At 43.8% G+C, this 21,187-nt stretch overlaps 1 long non-coding RNA gene across 11 annotated transcripts in view; it reads left to right on the top strand.

Annotated features, from left to right (window-relative positions):
* Positions 1-1,062: 1,062 nt before the first annotated feature.
* Positions 1,063-21,187, top strand: part of LOC134347806 (uncharacterized) — a 293,384-nt gene continuing 273,259 nt past the window's right edge. For 3 of the 11 annotated variants that reach the window (XR_010018266.1, XR_010018263.1, XR_010018259.1), the window contains exon 1: positions 1,063-1,519. This is a non-coding gene — a long non-coding RNA (uncharacterized LOC134347806). Of the gene's footprint in view, positions 1,520-2,211; positions 2,485-15,225; positions 15,392-21,187 lie in introns of those variants that run through there. The other 8 variants (XR_010018261.1, XR_010018270.1, XR_010018264.1 and 5 more) reach the window with 7 other exon arrangements.

The raw sequence follows: 21,187 nt of genomic DNA, 5'->3' as shown, positions 1-21,187 counted from the left end.
CTGCCAACACCCCTCCTCCCATTCAACCTCAATACCCCCCTTCTCCGTCCCCCTTGTCCGCAATCCGTTGCCCCCTCCCCCCTCCTCCTTGCCGGCGGCTTGTGCATTACTGTGGAAAGAATAACCCTTGCACAGAATTCCTGAGACAGGGAGGTTCTTCAGACTGTGATCATTGCACAAAGTTGAAAACAAAATAGGTCGCTGGACAGGCGGACGGTGTCACAGGGAGAGTACAGACTCGGCTCTTTTGTTTCCCAACAACGGAGGTTGGGGCTGTGCACCTTCGAAATATCCCTTCTGCAGATCATACACATGCACTCTTCCTCTCCCTTTCTCTCTCTCTCTCTCTCTCTCTCTCTCTCTCTGTGCCTCCACCCCCCCTCTCACACACAGACACACACAAACACACAGACACACACTCACATGTGCACAGACACACACTCAGACACCAACACACACACACACACACACACACACACACACACTCACACACACCAACACAACACACTCACGAACACATATTCACACACATACATACTCATGTGCACACACACACTCGCATACATACAAACTCGTGCGTGCACCCACGACCACAAACGGGCATACACAAGCACATAAAGCACACATGCACACACACTCACATACACAAGCACATACATACAGTACATGCTCTCACACATGTACACACATACACACATGCACGCACACGCTATATATATATATATATATATATATATATATATATATATAATATTTATTTATTTATTCACACACATGCACATGCACATAAATGTATGCATACAAACACACTCACACACACACTGACTTAAGAGTGACCTCGAGTCACAAATAATGAGTGCAGGTTAATTGATTCCGAAAGTCTTGTCTGGGTCAGTCTCTCCCTGGGCCTGGGCCTCTTGAGTTAAGCGAAAACATTCCAATGTACCCTGCAAAAAAAAAGCAGTCAGGCATAGGCGGGAGGCAAGCAGGAAGTTGTATGAGTTTTGATTATGCGTAGACTTTTAGTTTTCCTTGTCCGTTCCATTCTCTCTCTCTCTCTCTCCCACCCCCTCTCTGCACCTCCCTCCTTCCCGCTCTCTGCCCTCGTTCCTAACCTTGTGGCAAGGGCTGCTTTAAGTGAGACAGGCACACAGACACACACTTACACACACACACACACACACACACACACACACACACACACTTACACACACACATCTCACGTGGCTAAAGATTTGGATTGGATAAGTGTGCCTCCTGCTTCATGCACGTAGAGAGCAGAAAGAGAGAAAAGTAATCTCTGTCTGCTCACAATTTCCTTGAGGCATTTGTCATTTTAGTTGGGGAAGATTGCTGGGTACCCAATGCTGTTATTCTGGGGTGCACTCTCTAAGCGTGGGGCATCAATAGGCGAGCAAGCTGGTGCATGGAACAAGATTTCAATCCGACAGTGGAAACACAAAAGCAGAAACTTATGCCAAATCCAACCGACTTCCACCCAGGAGCAGCCGGACTGCCTGTGAGTAATTTAGCCAGAAGATATACTGTATTCTTATTTAAATTGCATGGTCAAATATTTTTAAAAATGTAGACTCAATTCGAGTAGGTTCTTTTAGCAGAGTTTTAACCATGTAAACCCTTCCTGTCTGCGCCTATCAGCAGAGCATAAATCCCAAACAGAGTCTTTTCCTGATTTTTGGATGGTCTTCATTAGAAATGTGTGTATATAAAATAAGAATAATATTAATAATAATAACATTATTAATAGAGCACTTTTCAGACAGATGATGTAGTTCAAAGTAGTACTTTGGGAATAAAGTACAAACGTGAAAACAAAAGGTTAATAAATAGATTTTGAGCTGGTGTTTAAAAGTGTCAACTGAATCTGCATCCTTTATAGTTTTAGGTATTCAGTTCCACAGTTTAGGAACTTGGCTCAAAAAAGCTGACCTGCCAATTGTCTTTTGAGGGAGATTGTTTAAATTTAAGAGACTGGTGAAGAAGTCCTCAGAGCTCAAGCGAGATTATAAAACAAAAATGATTCTGTGATGTTCTCTGGTCCCTGACCATTAACAGCTTTAAAAACAAGTAAGAGAATTTTAAAATCAATTCTAAAAGATAGAGGAAGGAGCCTTTCCTTATTTCTGCTGTTTCTTGTTCCAACCCAGCACTCTGATCCTTTACTTTCTGCTTTCCCCTGTATTCCTCTGCCCTCCATTGCCTAAATTTCTTGAACCTCCTCCCTCTCTCTCTCTCTCTAGCTCGCGCGCACACACTCTCTCTCTCTCTCTCTCTCTCTCCCCCTCTCTTCCCCTCTCTCTTGAATCACTGGAGCTACAGTCTCGTGGATTGCTTCCTTTTGCTCACCATCTTGGCTCCTTCCGAGAGCAAAGGAGAACGATTATGAACAAGCCGCTTTGTGTACAAATTCCTGCCCGTTTGTGGGTCAGATCCCGGGAGACCTTGTCTGCATTTGCAATGAAGGTGGGGATGTCCTTTGTGTCTGGGTAATTGTTAGCCGCAAAATTCCTGACTCTTTTCTGTGAATATATATATTTTAAATGCAATGAAATTCATTTGCGTTCAAGTTGTAAATGCACTATGTTTTCATTCCTTGATGAAGTAAATATGTTATAAGTGGCTTTGTGGGGATGGTGCGGGGGGGAGGTTGGTGGAGGGGGGGTGGTTTAACTTGCCAGAATTTCAGGTGCTAAACCCTCGCTCCCACCACCACCATCCCCCACCTCCCCACCCCACTTTGATTTAGAGCCAGAGCCGGGCATGTTCCAAGGAAATGTTGCTGTTCCCCCTTTTCCGTTCCCAGCCCCTGGCTGTGAGGGAGAGGCTGATGGGGAGAGTTGGGAGCACTGCCCAAAGCTTCCACTGGTCGACATCGCTTTAGAGACACCGGTGGCCATTTTGAGGTCAGTGTAAGGAGGAAGAGAAAAAAGCCGAGATTAACCAAAAATCAGAGAGGAAATCTCTCTCTCTCACTTTTTCCTTTATTCTGGAGTAGATACTTTAAAAAAAAAATTCCTTTCCCCACCAACCTCCACCCAAATCGATTTAGCAAGCGTTTTTCACCATGAAAACATGAAAGCGTGCTTCACTGTTTGTGATAGAACCAGACAAATCCAAACTGGAAAACAGTCAGCTCGTGTTCGCTGTACAAGTTTAGTCCCGGCTTCCATCCCAATCATTCTTGCTGGTGATTATAAGTGGTTGGAGGAACAGATTCTAGCAAGGGTATTTCTGTGTGCCAAAGGGTGTGTGTGTGTGTGTGTGTGTGTGTGTGTGTGTGTGTGTGTGTGTGTGTGTGTGAGATTGTGTGTGATTCTAATGAGTTATCACAACTCCTGTCTGATCTCTTACACCAGGGGTGTTAAGCTATAGATCATTTAAGTGCTGTGATTGTTTCCGCATAATTCCCAGCAAAAAGAAGTCTGCTGCCCTCAATTCCTGAAGCCTCACCCCTCTTTGGTACAATCTTCTGTCAACCTCTGCCACAGGCCTGATCACAAAGTGAGCATCGTCTCTGTGTGCGAAAGCTGGCCTCAGGAGTGATCAATCGTGGCGTACCGTTTGGGCGCAATGGCGGCGCAGTGGCTAGTGCGACATTTCAGCAGGGTGGGGGTTGGAATTTCAGTTGAATTCCAGCGCCGTCTGTAAGGAGCTTGTACATTCTCCCTGTGTCTTCTGTGTGCTTCGATTTCCTCCACAGTCTAAAGTCGTACTGGTTAGAAGGTTAATTGTTCACCGTAAAATTGTCCTGTGATTAGGCTAGGGGTTAAGTGGGTTCTTGGGTGGTGTGGCTTGTTGGGCTGGAAAGGCCAGTTCTGTTGTATCTCTAAATAAAATAAAAATTAATCAATGAAAAATAAATTTAAATTCTGATTTCCGCTGGGCTCTGCACCATCTCTCACTCAGGACTCCTCATACCACCTTCTACACAATGCCATTCATCCTGACACACAGGTGCCAGAGAGTCTTTCCTAGTGCCACATATCAGCATCTTAATGCTGGTGAGGGTGCTCTGCCACCACTCACCCCCTACCTCTGGAAGGTATTGGCTCGTTCACTGACACCCAGTCCCATTTACTGTTCATTGATCTACGTGTGCTACTGATGACAACACCTCCTCTTTGAAGTTCTTCACCTCATTTTCAAATCTGTCTGTGATCTCTTCCGTTCCTAAAGTCTTCCAAGGTATCTGTGCTCTCCTAATTTTGGTCTCATTGGAAATGGTCTACCATTGGCCGACAACTCTCCCACTCCACCCAAACCTTCTCATTGGTCTACCTCACCTCTGAATTACTTCAAAAACCTACATTTTTGACTATTGTCTGCTCACCTGTTCCAGGACCTCGTTATGTGTTTTTTTTTCACCAAACAGTGAGTATCTCTCATTTCCTTTCTTCCTTGGTAAAACTGAGATGATTTTGTGTTCTGTTCTTCACAAACCACTGCAGTCCATGTAGTGAAGATGTTCTCACAATGACATCAGTCTCATGAGTTTGACTCTGTGACGATTAAGGAATGTTTTGCTATGCTATAGATTCTGTATAGATGGAAGTTACTGTGATTTCTTGGATAACAGAATCAGATATATTGTGGATGATTTTTATTGAAATTTATTGTTTTGTAGCAGCAGTACAGTGCAAAGGCGCAAAAATTACTATAAATTACAAAATGCACTCAGTGGCTATTTTATTAGGTACACCTTTACACCTGCTCATTAATGCAAAAATCTAATCAGCCAATCACATAGCAGCAACTCAATGTATAAAAGCACGCAGACATGGTCAAGAGGTTCAGTTGTTGTTTAGACCAAACATCAGAATGAGCAAGAAATGTGATCTAAATGACTTTGACCGTGGAATGATCGTTGGTGCCTGATGAGGTGATTTGAGTACCTCAGAATTTGTTGATCTCCTAGAATTTTCACACACAACAGTCTCTAGAGTTTATAGAGGATGATGTGCAAAACCAAAAACATCCAATGAGTGGCAGTTCTGTGGGTGAAAAGGCCTTGTTAATGAGAGGTCAGAGGGGAATGGCCAAACTGGTTCACTAGATACATTAGGGACATGTAAGAAACTCTAAATAAGCACAGTAAGGAGTGTCTTAAATAGGCACATGGACGATGGAAAAATGGAGGAAAGGAAGGGCTAGATTGATCTTAGAGTAGGTTAAAGGGTCAGCACATCATCATGGGCCGAAAGGCCTGTACTGTGCTGTAAAGTTGTATGTTCTATGTTCTATAAAAGGAATAGTGAGGTGATGTGCATGAGTTCATTGTCCATTCAGAAATATGATAACAGGGAGGAAGAAACTGTTTCCAAAACATTAAGTATGCATCTTCAGTCTCCTGTACCTCCTCCCCAATGGAAAATCGGTTCATTGTCTGGCATACCGTTCGTACATATCAATTTATTACAACAGAGGTAGTACAAGTAACACAAAAACAGAGTGCGGAATAAAGTGTTACAGTTACAGAGAAAGTGCAGTGCAGGCAGACCTGATGAAGCATCTTGGCCCAAAATGTTGACTGGTTATTCCTGTCCATAGACGCTGCCTGACCTGCTGAGTTCCTCCAGCATTTTGCGTGTGCAGACAGGTGATAAGGTGCAAGGCCATAACAAGGCAGATTGTGAGGCCAAGAATACATCTTATTTTATCAGGGAACCATTCAATAGCTTTATAACAATGGAGTACAAAGTGCAGTACAGGTAGGCAATAAAGTGTAAGGTCATAGCGAGGGAGAACAGGTTGTGTCCTGGATGGTGAGGGTTCTGAGTGATGGATGCCACCTTCTTGAGGCAACAACTCATGAAGATGTCCTTGACGGTCGAACTTCAAAACTCAATGTTCAAAATAAATTTATTATCAATATGTGTCACCATATGCAACCTTCAGATTCATTTTCTTGCAGGTATTTACAGGAAAATAAAGAAATAAAATCGAATTTATGAAAGACTGCCAAGCAACCAATGCGCAAATGAAGACAATTCATCCAAATAATAAATAACGTCAATAAATAATCTGGAGTTGTCGAATCCTTAAAAGTGAGTCCATAAATTGTGGAATCAGTTCAGAATTGGGATGAGTGAAGTTATCCACACTGGTTCAGGAGCCTGATGGTTGTAGGGTAATAACTGTTCCTGAACCTGGTGGTGTGGGACCCAAGGCTCCTGCACCTCCTTCCCAATGGCCGTAGTGAGAAGACAACATGGCCTGGATGGTGGAGTTCTCAATGATGGATACTTTCTAGTGGCAGCGCTCCTTGTAAATGTGCTCAATGGTGGGGTGGGTTACTGTACAAAAAATAGATGCGTACCTTGTGGTTGACCTACACTCAGCGACTGAAAGGCTTGTTTTCCTGCTGGGTGGCCTCCAACCTGATGGCATGAACATCCATTTCTCTGACTGCTGGTAATTTCTCTCCCCTTCCCTTTCTTTCTTTTTCTATTTCCCATTAACCCTTCTCTTCTCCTCACCTGCCCATCTCTTCACTTTAGACCCCTCCTTCTTTCCTTTCTCCCTTGGTCCAATCTCTTCTCCTATTAGGTACCTTCTTCTTCAGCTCTTCACCATAAGACCACATAGGAACAGAATTACGCTGGAATACTGATCAAGCCAGTGGGATTGCTAACCCTGCCATCCCTTTCTATAGCTTGTCAGCTGTGGTTACTGAATGGCAATAAATGTCAGAAGGTTATGGGTTCAAGTCCCATTTTGGCAATGTAAAAGGAGTTTTATTGATGTTCTGGGGGATGTGATGGGAAGCGGGGTTAACTAGCTGGGTAGGTAAGCAGCTTGAGGAGATAGATTAGGGTGATTAGTGTGGGGAGAAGTTGGGATTTTGAGAAAGGCAGGCTGTTGAAACTGATATAATAATATTTGGTGGCTCCATTTTTCGGGGTCGACAAGAGATATTGTGTCCTTGCCGTCTACGTTGAAGTCGATATACACAAGCCGGGGCAGTACAATATGGAGAGCAAGCTGGTGCCCATGTAGCAGGCTCCCTCTCTCCATGCAGCTGATAAATCCAAAGAAATGACAGAGACCGATACAGTTTGTCACCAAGTGGCATTGCAGGCATTGCCAGTCAGTATTGAATTCAACGTGGGACTGCCTTAGGGACTCCAGGTCTGGATTTTTACTTGGAGTGTACTCCAGAAGCCTTTCCCATGAGTGGGTATAGCTGCAAGGCGGTGGAGGTTTGAGATCAGAGATTCCTTCTGCTAGATTCCTAGATGAGGTGTCAATCATGGCTGATGAGTCCCATCTGCCTGAAGTGATTGGCTTTAAGGCAACTTAAGAGTCCTTAAGATCGTCATAGACAAGGTGGGGGGAGGAGGAGTTGAGGGGGCTGGTAATGGGGATAGGCTCCCACTATGTATTTAATGCTCCCGATGGTGTGTGTCTTAAATAGCCTTGACAACCAAGTCCAGCTCCGGGCCTTCACATGTGCCTTACTTACTAAACCTAGTGGAACCATTTCTACTGACAGGAGAAGAGGTAAAGTCAAGATAGTGGCACCTTAAAATCAGTCGAAGTAATAATAAATAACTTAGTTATAAAGTATCAAATCCCTGTAAAGATGTTCTATATAAAATTATGAGGTAATGTTGCAACTCTCTAAAAGCTGTTTAGAATGCATTTGGAATATATAGTTCAGTTCTGGTCACCTCATAGTGGAAGCTTCAGAGAGAATGCAGAGAAGATTTACCAGAATACTGTTCGAACTAGAGCACAGGACTTATGATAGGTTGAGTGTCTTTCACTGGAGTGAAGGAGGATGAGAGGTGACTTGATCGAGGCATCGATAGATGGACAGGCCAATACTTTTTCTGAGGGCAAATGTGGCTAATACAAAGGGGCATAATTTTAAGCAGGTTGGAGAAAATTATTGGTGAATGTCAGAGGTAAGGTCTCTAAATAGAGATTGGCAGGAGTGTGGAACTGAAGGGCTGTACTGTACTGAAATGTTCTGTGTTCTAGGCACATGGATGGAAGAGGTCAGGAGGGCTCTGGTCCATGTGCAGATTGATGGGACTAGGCAGAATAACAGTTTGGCATGAACTAGATGGGCCAAGGAGCCTGTTTCTGAGCTGTGGTGCTCTATGACGACCATTGATTCACCAGATATTTGTCTGTCTCCCTGCTGTTGCACAGCAGCTCCTCACCGGGATAGGGCCCAAGTCTTTACACGTTGTTACACATTGTATCGGAGGGATAGGAAGGTAGGCAGAGGAGGTGGCGTGGCTCTCCTGGTAAAGAATGGCAGCAAATCATTAGAAAGATGTGACAAAGGATTGAGTTAAGAAACCGCAAGGGTAAAAAGACCCCGATGGCAGTTATCTGCAGACCTTCACAGTAGCTGAGATGTGGACTACAGATTATAACGGGAAATAGAAAAGGCATGTTAAAAGGATAACGCTATGACAGTCATGGGAGATTTCAACCCGCAGGTAGATTGGGAAAATCAGATAGGTAATGGCTCTTAAGAGAGTCAATTTGTTGAATGTCTGCAAGATGGCTTTTTAGAGCAATTTGTCATTAAGCCGGCGAGGGGATTAGCTAGACTGGATTGGGTGTTATGTAATGAACCAGAGGCAATTGGGGAGTTTAAGGTAAAGGAACTGACTGAGTTCAACTTGAAATTTGATAGGGAGAAAGTAAAGTCTGACGTAGCAGTGTTTCAGTGGAATGAAGGAAATTACACTGGTAGGAGAGAAGAGTTGGCCAAAGTAAATTGGACGGAGATGCTGGCAGGGATGACAGCTGAACAACAATGACTTGAACTTTTGGGAAAAATGAGGAAGATGTAGGATAGGTGTATTCCAAAAACAAAGAAATATTCAAATGGCAAAATAGTATAACTGAGGCTGACAAGGGAAGTCAAAGCTAATGTAAAAGCAAATGAAAGGGTATACAACGAAGCAAAAATTAGCAGAAAGATATAGGATTGGGTTTTAAAAGCCTACAGAAAGCAACCAAAAGAATCATTTAAAGGGAAAAGATGAAATATCAAAGCAAGCTAGTGAACAATATCAAGGTAGATAGAAAAAGGTTTTTCAAGTATGTAAAAAAATAAAAGAGAGATGAGAATGAATATAGGACTGCTAGAAAATGAGGCCGGGGAAATAATAACTGGAGACAAGGAGATGACAGATGAACTAAATGAGTATTTTGCATCCGTCTTCACTGTGGAAGACACTAGCAGTGTGCCAGATGTTGAAGGGTGTGATGGAAGAGAAGTGAGCCCCGTACTATTACAAGGGAGAAGGTGCTCAAAAAGTTGAAAGACATAAAGGCATATAAATGACCTGGACCAGATGAACTGCCGCCCAAGTTTCTGAAAGACGAGTGGTAGAGATTTTGGAGGCATTAATAATGATCTTTTAAGAATCATTGCACTCTGGCATGGTGCCAGAGGACTGGAAAAATGCAAATGTCTCTCCACTCTTTAAAAAAGGAGGGAGGCAGCAGAAAGAAAATTATAGACCAGTTAGCCTGACCTCGGTGATTGGAGAGATGTTAGAGTGAATTGTTAAGGATTGAGGTTATACAGTACTTGGTGACACAGGACAAGATAAGACAAGGTTAGCATGGTTTCCTAAAGGGAAAATCCAGCCTGATGAACCTGTTGGAATTCTTTGAGGAGATTACTAGATAAAGGGGGATGCATGGGATGTTGTATATTTGGATTTTTGAAGACCTTTGACAAGGTGCCACACATGAGGCTGCTTACCAAGTTAAGAGCCCATGGTTTTCTGCAGGGAGCAGTGCTGGGATCACTTCTTTTTATGCTGTATATAATAATTTAGATGATAGAACAGATGACTTTGTTGCCAAGTTTTCAGATGCTACTAAGTTTGGTGGAGAGATAGGTAGTGTTGAGGAAACAGGAAGGCTGCAGATGGACTTAGACAGATTAGGAGAATGGGCAACAAAATAGCAAATAAATCACAATGTTGGAAAATGCATAGTCAAGCACTTTGGTAGAAGAAATAAATGTGCAGAGTATTTTCTAAACAGGAAGAAAATCCAAAAATCTGAGATGCAAAGGGACTTGGGAGTCCTTGTGCAGAACACCCTAAAGGTTAACTTGCAGGTAGAGCTGGTGGTGAGGAAGGCAAATGCAATGTTATCATTCATTTCAAGAGGTCTAAAGTACAAGAGCAGGGATATGATACTGAGGCTTTATAAGGCCTCAACTTGAGTATTGTGATCAGCTAAGAAAAGATACTGGTATTGAAGAGGGTTCAGGAGAAATTCACAAGGATAATCCCAGGAATGAAAGGGTTATCATACGAGGACAGTTTGATGGCTCTGGGCCTGTACTTGCTGGAATTTAGAAGGATGGGAGGGATCTCATTGAAATCTTTCAAATGTTGAAAGATCTAGACAGAGTTGACATGAAAATAACGTTTCCCATGGTGGGGGAGTTTAGGACAGGAGGGCACAGCCTCAGGATAGAGGGGCATCCATTTAAAACAGAGATGTGGAGAAATTTCTTTAGCCAGAGGGTGGTGAAGTTGTGGAATTTGTAACCTCAGGCAGCAGTGGATGTCAGGTCGTTGGGTGTAATTAAGGCAGAGATTGACAGGTTCTTGATTGGACACGATATCAAAAGTTACAGGGAGAAGGCTGGGAGTGGGGCTGAGGAGGCAAAAAAAAATGGATAAGCCATAATTGAATGGCGGAACAAACTCGATGGGCCAAATGACTAATTCTGCTCCTTCATCTTCTGGTCTTTAGTGGGGAGAGGGTTTATGTGTCTCAGTGCCATACACCAGGATGAGAGATATGATAGCAACATTATTAAATAGACAATTGAAGACTCCTGGAATAGCAGAGAACCTTTCATGTACAGGCTGATGGGATCAATTTAATTTTGTATCAGGTTCACTATGTACCTGTGCTGTACTGTTCTAGTTCCATAACACCCCAATGGTATCATGGGAATATCATTACTTTACCCATGAGAAATGCTTGCTTGTGGCTTTCAGTGTTCTGCAGCCTTGTGTGTCCCTTATGGAGCAAAGAACTCTGTTACTGCCTCTGGTCTCCTGTCTCTAGCCTTAGCCGAACACTCATTAATGTAGCAGTTTGCCCTGTAAAGCATCAAACCTCATCCAATCATTTCCACCCAATGAAATTGCAGAGGAGATTTTCAAGAGGAGGGACTTTAGGTAAATTGGGATCTTGAAGAATCCTTGGAGCAGAGATTTCTGAGGAGTACAGTGGAGTCATGCCGAGATTTGGCAGGGTGAAGGCTCAGTAATTGCTGTGACAGGAGGGTTGGGGTGGAGGATAAGATTACACAAACTGAGAGATATGCAGCATCAGAATTTTTAAAAATACTTAGAGATGCATCACAGTTAAGGCCTTTCCAGCGCAGTAAGACTAGATCACAGGGAGAATAAGTGGGGGAGTCAGAATTACGGCAAAAACCATCATAGGATTTATGAGCAAAATGGACTTCCACGTTTCGAGAAATTATTTTATTTATTTGGAGTTATAGCACAGCGACATTCCCTTCGAGCCCAACAAGCCCACGCTGTCCAATTACACCCACACTGACCAATTAACCTACTAACCCTTACATCTTTGGAATGTGGGGGGATCTAGAACACCCAGAGGAAACACACTTCCACGGGGCAAAGGTGCAAGCTCCTTAGAGACAGTGGCAGGAATTGAATCCACCCTGTGGTGCAGTGATATTTTAATTCAGTGAGCTGAGTGATCTGGAATTTACTGCTGGAAAGGGTGACGTAAGCTGATTCAGTGAGGACTTTTCAAATGGAATCAGAGGAGTAGGTGAGAGGAATAAACTTGCTTAAATTGAGAATGGAACTAATTGGAGAGCTCTTGCAAAGCGTTGCTCCGGATACGATGGGCCAAATTGCCTCTTTTTAGTTACATTACCCTGAGAATAAAGGAATAGAGTCCAAATGCTGCTCTGTTCGAGACCGTAGAAATTTCCTGCCAAGGTCAGCAATTATGTCCACTTTGCTTGTCCTTCAGCAGGCAGAGCTGAGATGCAACATCTGTGTATTTGTGCATGTGTAAGTGTGTGTGTGTGTGAGAAAGAAAGCATATATGTTTGTGCAAGAGAGCGTGTGTGTATGTGTGAGTGTATTTGAGTGTGCAGTGTTTGTTTTTTTATGTGTATCCGTGAGATATGTTTACACACATGTATTGGTGTGTTCTTGTGTTTCTGTGTTTGTGAATGAGTACACATGTCTGTGTGATAATGTGAGCACGTGTGTGTGTTCTTATGGAAGCAGGGAGTCCGCAGAGGGATTTAGACAGATTAGGAGAATGGGCAAAGAAGTGGTAGATGGAATACAGTGTCGGGATGTGTATGGTCATGCACTTTGTTAGAAGGAATAAAGACGAAGATTATTTTCTAAATGGCGTGAAAATTCAGAAATTGGAGGTGAAAAGGTACTTGGTACTGGATTCCCTAATTTGCAAGTTGAGTTGGTGGTGAGGAAGGCAAATGCAATGTTAGCACTTGTTTAAAGAGGACGAGAATACAAAAGCATTGGTTGGACCGCACAGAGTACTGTGAGCAGTTTCAGGGCCCTTATCTGAGAAAGGATGTGCTAGCATCAGAGAGGTTCCATAGGATGTTCATGAAACTGATCCCAGGGATGAAAAGGTTAATGTAAGAGGAGCGTTTGATGGCTCTGGATCTGTACTCACTGAAATTAGGAAGAATGAGGTTGGGGGGTGGGGTGGAAATCTCATTGAAATCTGTTGAATATTGAAAGGCCTAGAAAGAGTGGATGTAGAGAGAATGTTTCCGACAGTGGACAAGTCTAGGACCAGAGGGAGACAGCGTCAGGAAACTGGAATGTCGTTTTAGAACAGAGATAAGGTGGAGTTTCTCTAATCAGAGGGTGGTGCATCTGTATAATTCATTGCCACAGACAGCTGTGGCGGCCAAATCACTCGGTACATTTAAAGTAAAGCTTGACAGGTTCTTGATTAGTAAAAGACATCTAAGATTATGGGGCAAAGACAGGATCCAGAGTCACAAAAAGGCCAAGATGGAAACGATGAATAATTTGCTTTCTCAAAATGACCTCTGAACCTGATGGGGTTTTGTCCCAATGCTCCAGTTTTACTCAGCACAGGCTATGACATAACCCTGCTTCCTGCTGGCCTGTTTGACTCACACGCAGGCTGGGCGTGTGTTAATATGCACGATGATTGGAGGAGGTTAAGAACGCAGCATTCATAAGACAGCATTTTTTCCAACCCTACATTACTGCACTAGAGAATAGCCCAAATTTGAATTTTAGAGTCCTTACATTATTTATACTTGGGAAAACTTCACTCCAGCAGAAAGGAGAGGACAAGGAGAAAATGGAACTTTCTGTGACTAAGGTCTGCCACTATGTATTGGAACAACAGAGGCTTCTGAGGAATGCATACAAAATCCTGAAGGAACTCATTTGGTCAGGAAGCAGCTACACTCAGTGGCCACTTTATTAGGTACACCTGTACATCTGCTCATTAATGCAAATATCTAATCAGCCAACTATGTAGCAGCAACTCAGTGCATAAAAGCATGCAGGCATGGTCAAGAGGTTCAGTTGTTGTTCAAACCAAACAGAATAAGGAAGAAATGTGATCTAAGTGACTTTGTCTGTAGAATGATTGTCGGTGCCAGACAGGGTGGTTTGAGGATCTCAGAAACTGCTGATCTCCTGGAATTTTCATGCACAATAGTCTTCAGAGTTTACAGAGAATGGTGTGAAATACAAAAACATCCAGTGAGTGGAAGTTCTGTAGGCAAGAATCATTGTTAATGAGATCAGAGGAGAATGGCCAGGCTGGTTCAAGCTGACAGGAAGGTGATAGTTCCTTCATCAGCCTGAGACCTTTCATCAGGACTGGAAAGGAATGGGGGAGAAGCCAGAATAAGAAGGTGGGGGAAGAAGAAGATAAAGGAGGAAGGTTGGAGAAGCATCTTGGACAGCCTTATTTATATGTCTCAGTGTACGAGTGAGGTAGTTGAGAGGCTGATATGGAATCTGATAACAGTAGGACAGAAGATATCCTTGAACCTGGTGGCACATGCTTTCAGGCTTTTGTATCTGCTTAATGGAAAGGTGGAGAAGAGAGAATATCTTGTGTGTTGGGCTCTTTCACTATGCTGGTTGCTTTACTAAGGCACCGAGAAGTATAGACAGTATATGAAAATATATAAGCCTATATTAAAAATTTTCAGGAACCCAATGTTAACACAATGCCTTGAAATGCATCTTCCCTTCTGCACCGTTCTGTTACTCTGTGAGTTATTTTATTATTTATTTGATTTAGAGATACAGCATAGAACGAGCCCTTCTGGCACTTCAAGCTGCACTATCCAGCAACCCCCAACTTAACCCTAGCCTAATCATTGGACAATTTACAATATCCAATTAACCTAACTGGCATGTCTTTGGACTGTGGAAGGAAACTGGAGCACCCTGAGGAAACACATGCATTCCACAGGGTGGATGTACAAAGTCCTTACAGAGAATGCTGGACTTGACATTCTAAATCCAATGCTCTGAGCTGTAGTAGCATTGTGCTAATCACCACACTGCTGAGGCACCCCAAATTACTTTACTGTCCACAGTATTCACCGGAAAGGTTCTGCTCTTGGTATTCTGAGCCAATATTCTCAGTTCTATGTTCTTTCAGAGTTTGAGGAGACTTGGCATGTCACCAAAGACTCTTGCAAGTTTCTACAATTGCACCATGAAGAGCATTCTACCTGGCCGTACCACCATCTGGGATGGATGGGACCACGGCACAGGATTGGACAAAGCTGCAGAAAGTTGCAAACTCAACCAACTCCATCTTGGGCACCAGCCTCCCCACCATTAAGGACAACTTCAAAAGACAATGCCTCAAGAAGGCAGCGTCCATCATTAAGGACCCCCATCACCCAGGACATGGCCTCTGCTCATTGCTGCCTTTACGGAGGAGGTATAGGAGCCTGAAGACACACACTCAATACTTCATGAACAGCTTCTTCCCCTCTCCCATCAGATTTCTGAATAGAGAATGAACCAATGAGCACTAGCTGAACTATTTTTTGCTTTTTGCACTCATTTAATTTAATTATTTATATAATATATATTGTATATATATCTTATTGTAATTTATTGTTCTTTAATGTATTTTATGTATTTATTTTTTATTGCAAAACAGCGCAGAATAGGTCCTTCTGGCCCTTCGAGCTACGCCACTGAGCAATCCCCAACAACCCTGATTTAACCCTAACCATAATTACAATGACCAATTAACCCTCTAACTGGCACGTCTTCGGACTGTGGGAGGAAACCGGAGCACCCGGAGAAACCCGTGCATTCCACAGGTAGGACATACAGAAGACGCTGGGATTGCTTCAATCCCTGACGCCCCGAGCTGTAATTGCACTGCGCTAACTGCTATGCTACCGTTGCGCTCAATGCATGTATCGAACTGTACTGCTGCAGCAAAACGTAAAGTTTCATGACATATTCCAGCGATGTTGCACCTGATCCTGAAGCTCGATTTTCACCATTGTGCAGACTATCTCTTTTTTCTACAGTACCTCTTCTAATAGAAAATCAGAAACATTCAAGACTTAGCCACGGCTCTCTAGCTGGACACAGGTATAAAGGTGCTTCTACATCCAGTCATTGAACACAGGGCACAGGACAGAAAATATATTGTAGCATCCTTCATGCTGTTCGTATTTGGTGGTATTTGGTGGTATGTAGTGGATTTTGGATGTCGTATTGCTTTTGGCTTCAAACATAGAATAGTACAGTATTTCTCGAATAAGAGAAAATCTGCAGACGCTGGAAATCGTCTCTTGTTAGTGATTTGACTGCTACACTGCAAAGCATCTTCCAGGGATGCCTATCCTGAAGAAGTTCAAATCTTCCCTTCGAAGGGAGTTCAGTGAATCCCTCTCTCGCTGCTCCCTCTCTGTGAGCTCTGCTGCCTTGCGATGATTCTCCCTTCTCCAGCCCTGTATCTCTTTTATCAATCAACTTCCCTGCTCTTTCCTTCACCTCTCTCACTCTCCCGGTTTCACCTATCGCCTGCCACCTTGTATTTATTCCTCCCCTCCCCCCAACTTAGTCTGACCTCTCATCTTTTTTCCAGTCCTGACGAAGGGTCTCGGCCTGAAATATCAACTTGTTTACTCATTTCCATAAATATCACCTAACCTGCTCAGTACAGTATTTCTGTTGTACTCCCTTTTGATTACCATGTTGTGCCAAATTAATTAAACTAGTAACACAATCTCTAACTGTACTCAGTGGCCAATTTATTAGATACCTCCAACAGCTAATAAAGTGACCACTGAGTGTAAATACTAAACTAAACTCTTGCGTTTGGTACATATCCCTCCATTCTCTGCACATTCATGTGCAAGCCAAAGAGCCTCCTTAACATCTCCATCATATCTGACTCCACACCACACCTAGCAGCAAATTCCAGGCACCCACCACCCTATGTGTAAAGAACTTGTCTTGCACATCTCCTTTGAACTTACTCCCTCTCACCTTAAATGCATGCCCTCGAGTATTATGTAACTCAACACTGAGAAAAAGATACTTTATCTCTGAGGCCTCCGTTCATCAGGGTCCACCATGGATATTGCATCCTAGCTGTCTAGATACATAGAACATAGAAACCCTGCAGCACAATACAGGCCATTATCAATACTCTTCAGAGATTGTCTGCCTGGTGTCAATGGTCACATAACCAGGACTTGTGATATCACCCATATATGTTTTAATTGTTGAGCGAATTTTCCAGTAATTGTATAAAACTTCTGTATTTTTCTAGAAGCTTCTTAGTTTTCTGTAGCAGCTGTCACACCACTTAGAGACATAGAAACATAGAAAACCTACAGCACAATACAGGCCCTTTGGCCCACAATGCAGTGCCGAACATTATTTACTTTAGAAATTACCCAGGGTTACCCATAGCCCTCTATTTTTCTAAGCTCCATGTACCTGTCCAGGAGTCTCTTAAAAGACCCTATCATATCCGCCTCCACCACAATCCACGCACTCACCACTCTCTGCGTAAAAAACTTGCCCCTGACATCTCGTCTGTACCTACTTTCAACCACCTTAAAACTGTACCCTCTTGTCCTAGCCATTTCAGCCCTGGGAAAAAGCTTCTGACTATCCACACAATCAATGCCTCTCATCATCTTATCACCTCTGTAAGGTCACCTCTCATCCTCCGTCGCTCCAAGGAGAAAAGGCCAAGTTCACTCAACCTATTCTCATAAGGCATGCTCCCCAATCCAGCCAACATCCTTGTAAGTCTCCTCTGCACCCTTCCTATAGTTTCCACATCCTTCCTGTAGTGAGGCGACCAGAACTGAGCACAGTACTCCAAGTACTGACCAGGGTCCTATATAGCTGCAACATTAACTCTTGGCTCCTAAACTCAATCCCACGATTGATGAAGGCCAAAGCACCATATGCTTTTTTAACCACAGACTCAACCTGTGCGGCAGCTATGAGCGTTCTACGGACTTGGACCCCAAGATCCCTCTGATCCTCCACACTGCCAAGACTCTTACCATTAATCCTATATTCTGTCATCATATATGACCTACCAAAATGAACCACCTCACATTTATCTGCCACTTCTCAGCCCAGTTTTGCATCCTATCAATGTCCCACTGTAACCTCTGACAGCCCTCCACACTACCAACAACACCTTCGACCTTTGTGTCATCAGCAAATTTACTACCCCATCCCTCCACTTCCTCATCTAGGTCATTTATAAAAGTCACGAAGAGTAAGGGTCCCAGAACAGATCCCTGAGGCACACCACTGGTCACCGACCTCCATGCAGAACATGACCCGTCTACAACCACTCTTTGCCTTCTGTGGGCAAGCCAGTTCTGGATCCACAAAGCAATTTCCCCTTGGATCCCATGCCTCCTTACTTTCTCAATAAGCCTTGCATGGGGTACCTTATCAAATGCCTTGCTGAAATCCATATACATGACATCTACTGCTCTTCCTTCATCATTGTGGTTAATCACATCCTCAAGATATTCAATCAGGCTTGTAAGGCATGACCTGCCTTTGACAGAGCCATGCTGACTATTCCTAATCATATTATGCCTCTCCAAATGTTCATACATCCTGCCTCTCAGGATCTTCTCCATCAAGTTACCAACCACTGAAGTAAGACTCTCTGCTCCCTTTCTTAAATAATGGAACAACATCTGCAACCCTCCAATCCACCAGAACCTCTCCCGTCCCCATTGATGATTCAAAGATCATCGCCAGAGGCTCAGCAATCTCCTCCCTTGCCTCCCACAGTAGCCTTGTATACATCTGGTCCAGTTCTGGTGACTTATCGAACTTGATGCTTTCCAAAAGCTCTAGCACATCCTCTTAATATCTACATGCTCAAGCTTTTCAGTTCTCTGCAAGTCATCCCTACAATTGCCAAGATCCTTTTCCGTTGTGAATACTGAAGCAAAGTACTAATTAAGTACCTCTGCTATCTCCTCTGGTTCCATACACACTTCTCCACTGTCACACGTGGTTGGTCCTATTCTCTCACATCTTATCCTCTTACTATTAACATACTTGTAGAATGCCTTGGGGTTTTCCTTAATCCTGTCCGCCAAGGCCTTCTCATGGTCCCTTCTGGCTCTCCTAATTTCTTTCTAAAGCTTCTTCCTGCTAGCCTTATAATCTTCTAGCTCTCTATCATTACCTAGCTTTTCGAACCTTTCATAAGCTCTTCTAGATATGCAAAGACAGGGCAGTACGATACGAAGAGTAAGCTGTTGCCCATGTAACAAGCACCACCCCCCCCACACCTCTGATGAACCCAAAGGAACAACAGATATAGAAACAGTTTGGCACCAGCAGCTTCACAGGAGTTGCCAGAGTCAAGCTCAATGGTCTCCAGCTCTATAGTTTTCCTCGGAGTTTACCCCCAAAGCCTTCCCCATGAATGGGTACAGCTGCAAGGCAGTGAAGGTTTGAGATCAGAGCTTTCCTTCTTCTAGATGAGCTGCCAGCCACGGCTGACAATCCCTAAGTGCCTGAAGTGACTTGTTTTAAGGTGCCAGTAACCTACTTTTTTCCATTCTCCTGTCAGTAGAAACAGTTCCGCTGGGCTTGGAACCAAGTCACACATGAAAGCCAGAAGCTGGACTTGGTTATCAGAGGCTATTCGAGGTGCACGCCATTGGGATCATTTAATAGGTAGTGGGAGCTTATCCCCATTACCACCCCCGGCTATAACAACCTTAAGGAGCCACCCTATCTACACCTCTCATAATCTTATAAACTTCTATCAGGTTTCTCCTAAACCTCTGCCACTCCAGAGAAAAGAACCCAGGTTTGCCCAATCTCTCTTACAGCATTTCTTTGAATCCAGGCAACACCCGGTAACCCTCTTCTGCACTCTCTCCAAAGCCCCTCCATCCTGCCTGTAATGAGGTGACCAGAAGCGCACACAATAAGGGCCGATGAAGCCCACAGGTGAGCTGCTCTTGCTGTACAATGAGGCACATCCAAATGACATCCATCACTAGAATGAGTCTCCGGAGCTCACGTCGTCTGTGCAGCGTCCCAATTTTAATTCCCATCCCCATCTCATTCCAACATTGGTCCAAGGATTCCTCTTCTGCCATGATGAGACCGCTCTCAGGTTGAAGGAACAACACCTCATATTTCATCTGCATAGCCTCCAACCTGATGACATGAACATCAATTATTCCAATTTCCCGTAATTTTCCCCTCTCCCTTCCCTCTTCTTCAATCCCTCACTCTGGTTTCTTGCCTTTTCTGCTCACCTACCTATCACCTCTTGCTGGTGCCCCAACTCTTTCCTTTTCTCCCATGGTCCACTTTCCTCTCCTATCAGATTCCTTCTTTTTCAGCCGTTTGCTTTTTCCACCTATCTCCTCCCAGCTGCTTACTTCATTCCTGCCCCCACCTGGCTTCATATTACCTTCTAGTTTGTCCTCCCTCCACTCTCCCCCTCCCCAACCCTGCACCTACTTATTCTGGTATCCTCCCCCTCCGTTTCCAGTCCCCATGAAGGGTCATGGCCTGAAATATTGACTCTACTCTTTCCCTTCGATGCTGCCTGACCTGCTGAGTTCCTCCAGCATGTTGTCTGCATTGCACTCAATCTTGTTTTTTTTTCTGCCAGTAACTGAGAAAGACACACTTAGCTTGACCTTTGTTATCTGATATAGTGCTAATTCGGTTCCAAGGTGAGGCGTTGCAATAGTGCAGCACTTAGTGCAATTTTTTTTACAATGCCAGCCAGAGGTCAAAAATCAGGGTTCAATTCCCATCGCTGTTTGTACGTTTTCTCTGTGACATGCGGGTTTCCTCTCGGTGCTCCGGTTTCCTCCCACATTCCAAAGATGTTACAGTTCTAACTGTTTGAATCAGTGAGATGTGGGCATGCTGTGCTAGGTGGTGAGATGGGGCATGCTATGCTAGGTGGTGAGATGTGGGCATACTATGCTAGGTGGTGAGATGGGGCATGCTGTGCTAGGTGGTGAGATGTGGGCATGCTATGCTAGGTGGTGACAATTGCATGCCACCCAGCAGAATTTTTGCTGATCTGATTTGATGCAAATGATTTATTTCAGGTGTACTTCAACGTACATATGACATATGAAGCTGATCTTTGAATTTTGACCCTAGTTCCTCCCATTAACTTAATGACAGAGCAGACTCGATGGGTCAAATGACCTAATCCTGCTCCTATATCTTAAGGTCATAACACCCTCACCTAAAACTCTGGAATAAAGGATTTGATTTCACTGTAGAAGATGTTGCCTGGATTGGAGAACTTTAGTTAGAAGGAGAGATGGCACAGGATGAGTTTGTTCTCCCTGGAGTGTTAGGAGCTGACAGATGATCTAATGGAGGTATAAGTTGGGTAGGAAGTTACAATCTTTATCCCCTGGAAAAGGGCTAATACATCATGAAGGATCACACCCACCCTGCTCAAGGACTGTTTGTCCCTCTCCCAGCAGGGAGGAGGCTACATAGCCAATAGATAATAGACAATAGACAACAGGTGCAGGAGTAGTCCATTCGGCCCTTCGAGCCAGCACCACCATTCACTGTGATCATGGCTGATCATCCACAATCAGTATCCA

Source organism: Mobula hypostoma, chromosome 6 (assembly GCF_963921235.1).
Source record: "Mobula hypostoma chromosome 6, sMobHyp1.1, whole genome shotgun sequence".
In the NCBI taxonomy this organism is placed as follows: Eukaryota; Metazoa; Chordata; class Chondrichthyes; order Myliobatiformes; family Myliobatidae; genus Mobula; species Mobula hypostoma.
Note: the sequence above shows the minus strand (reverse complement) of the source record. Positions and strands in the feature narration are given on the sequence as shown.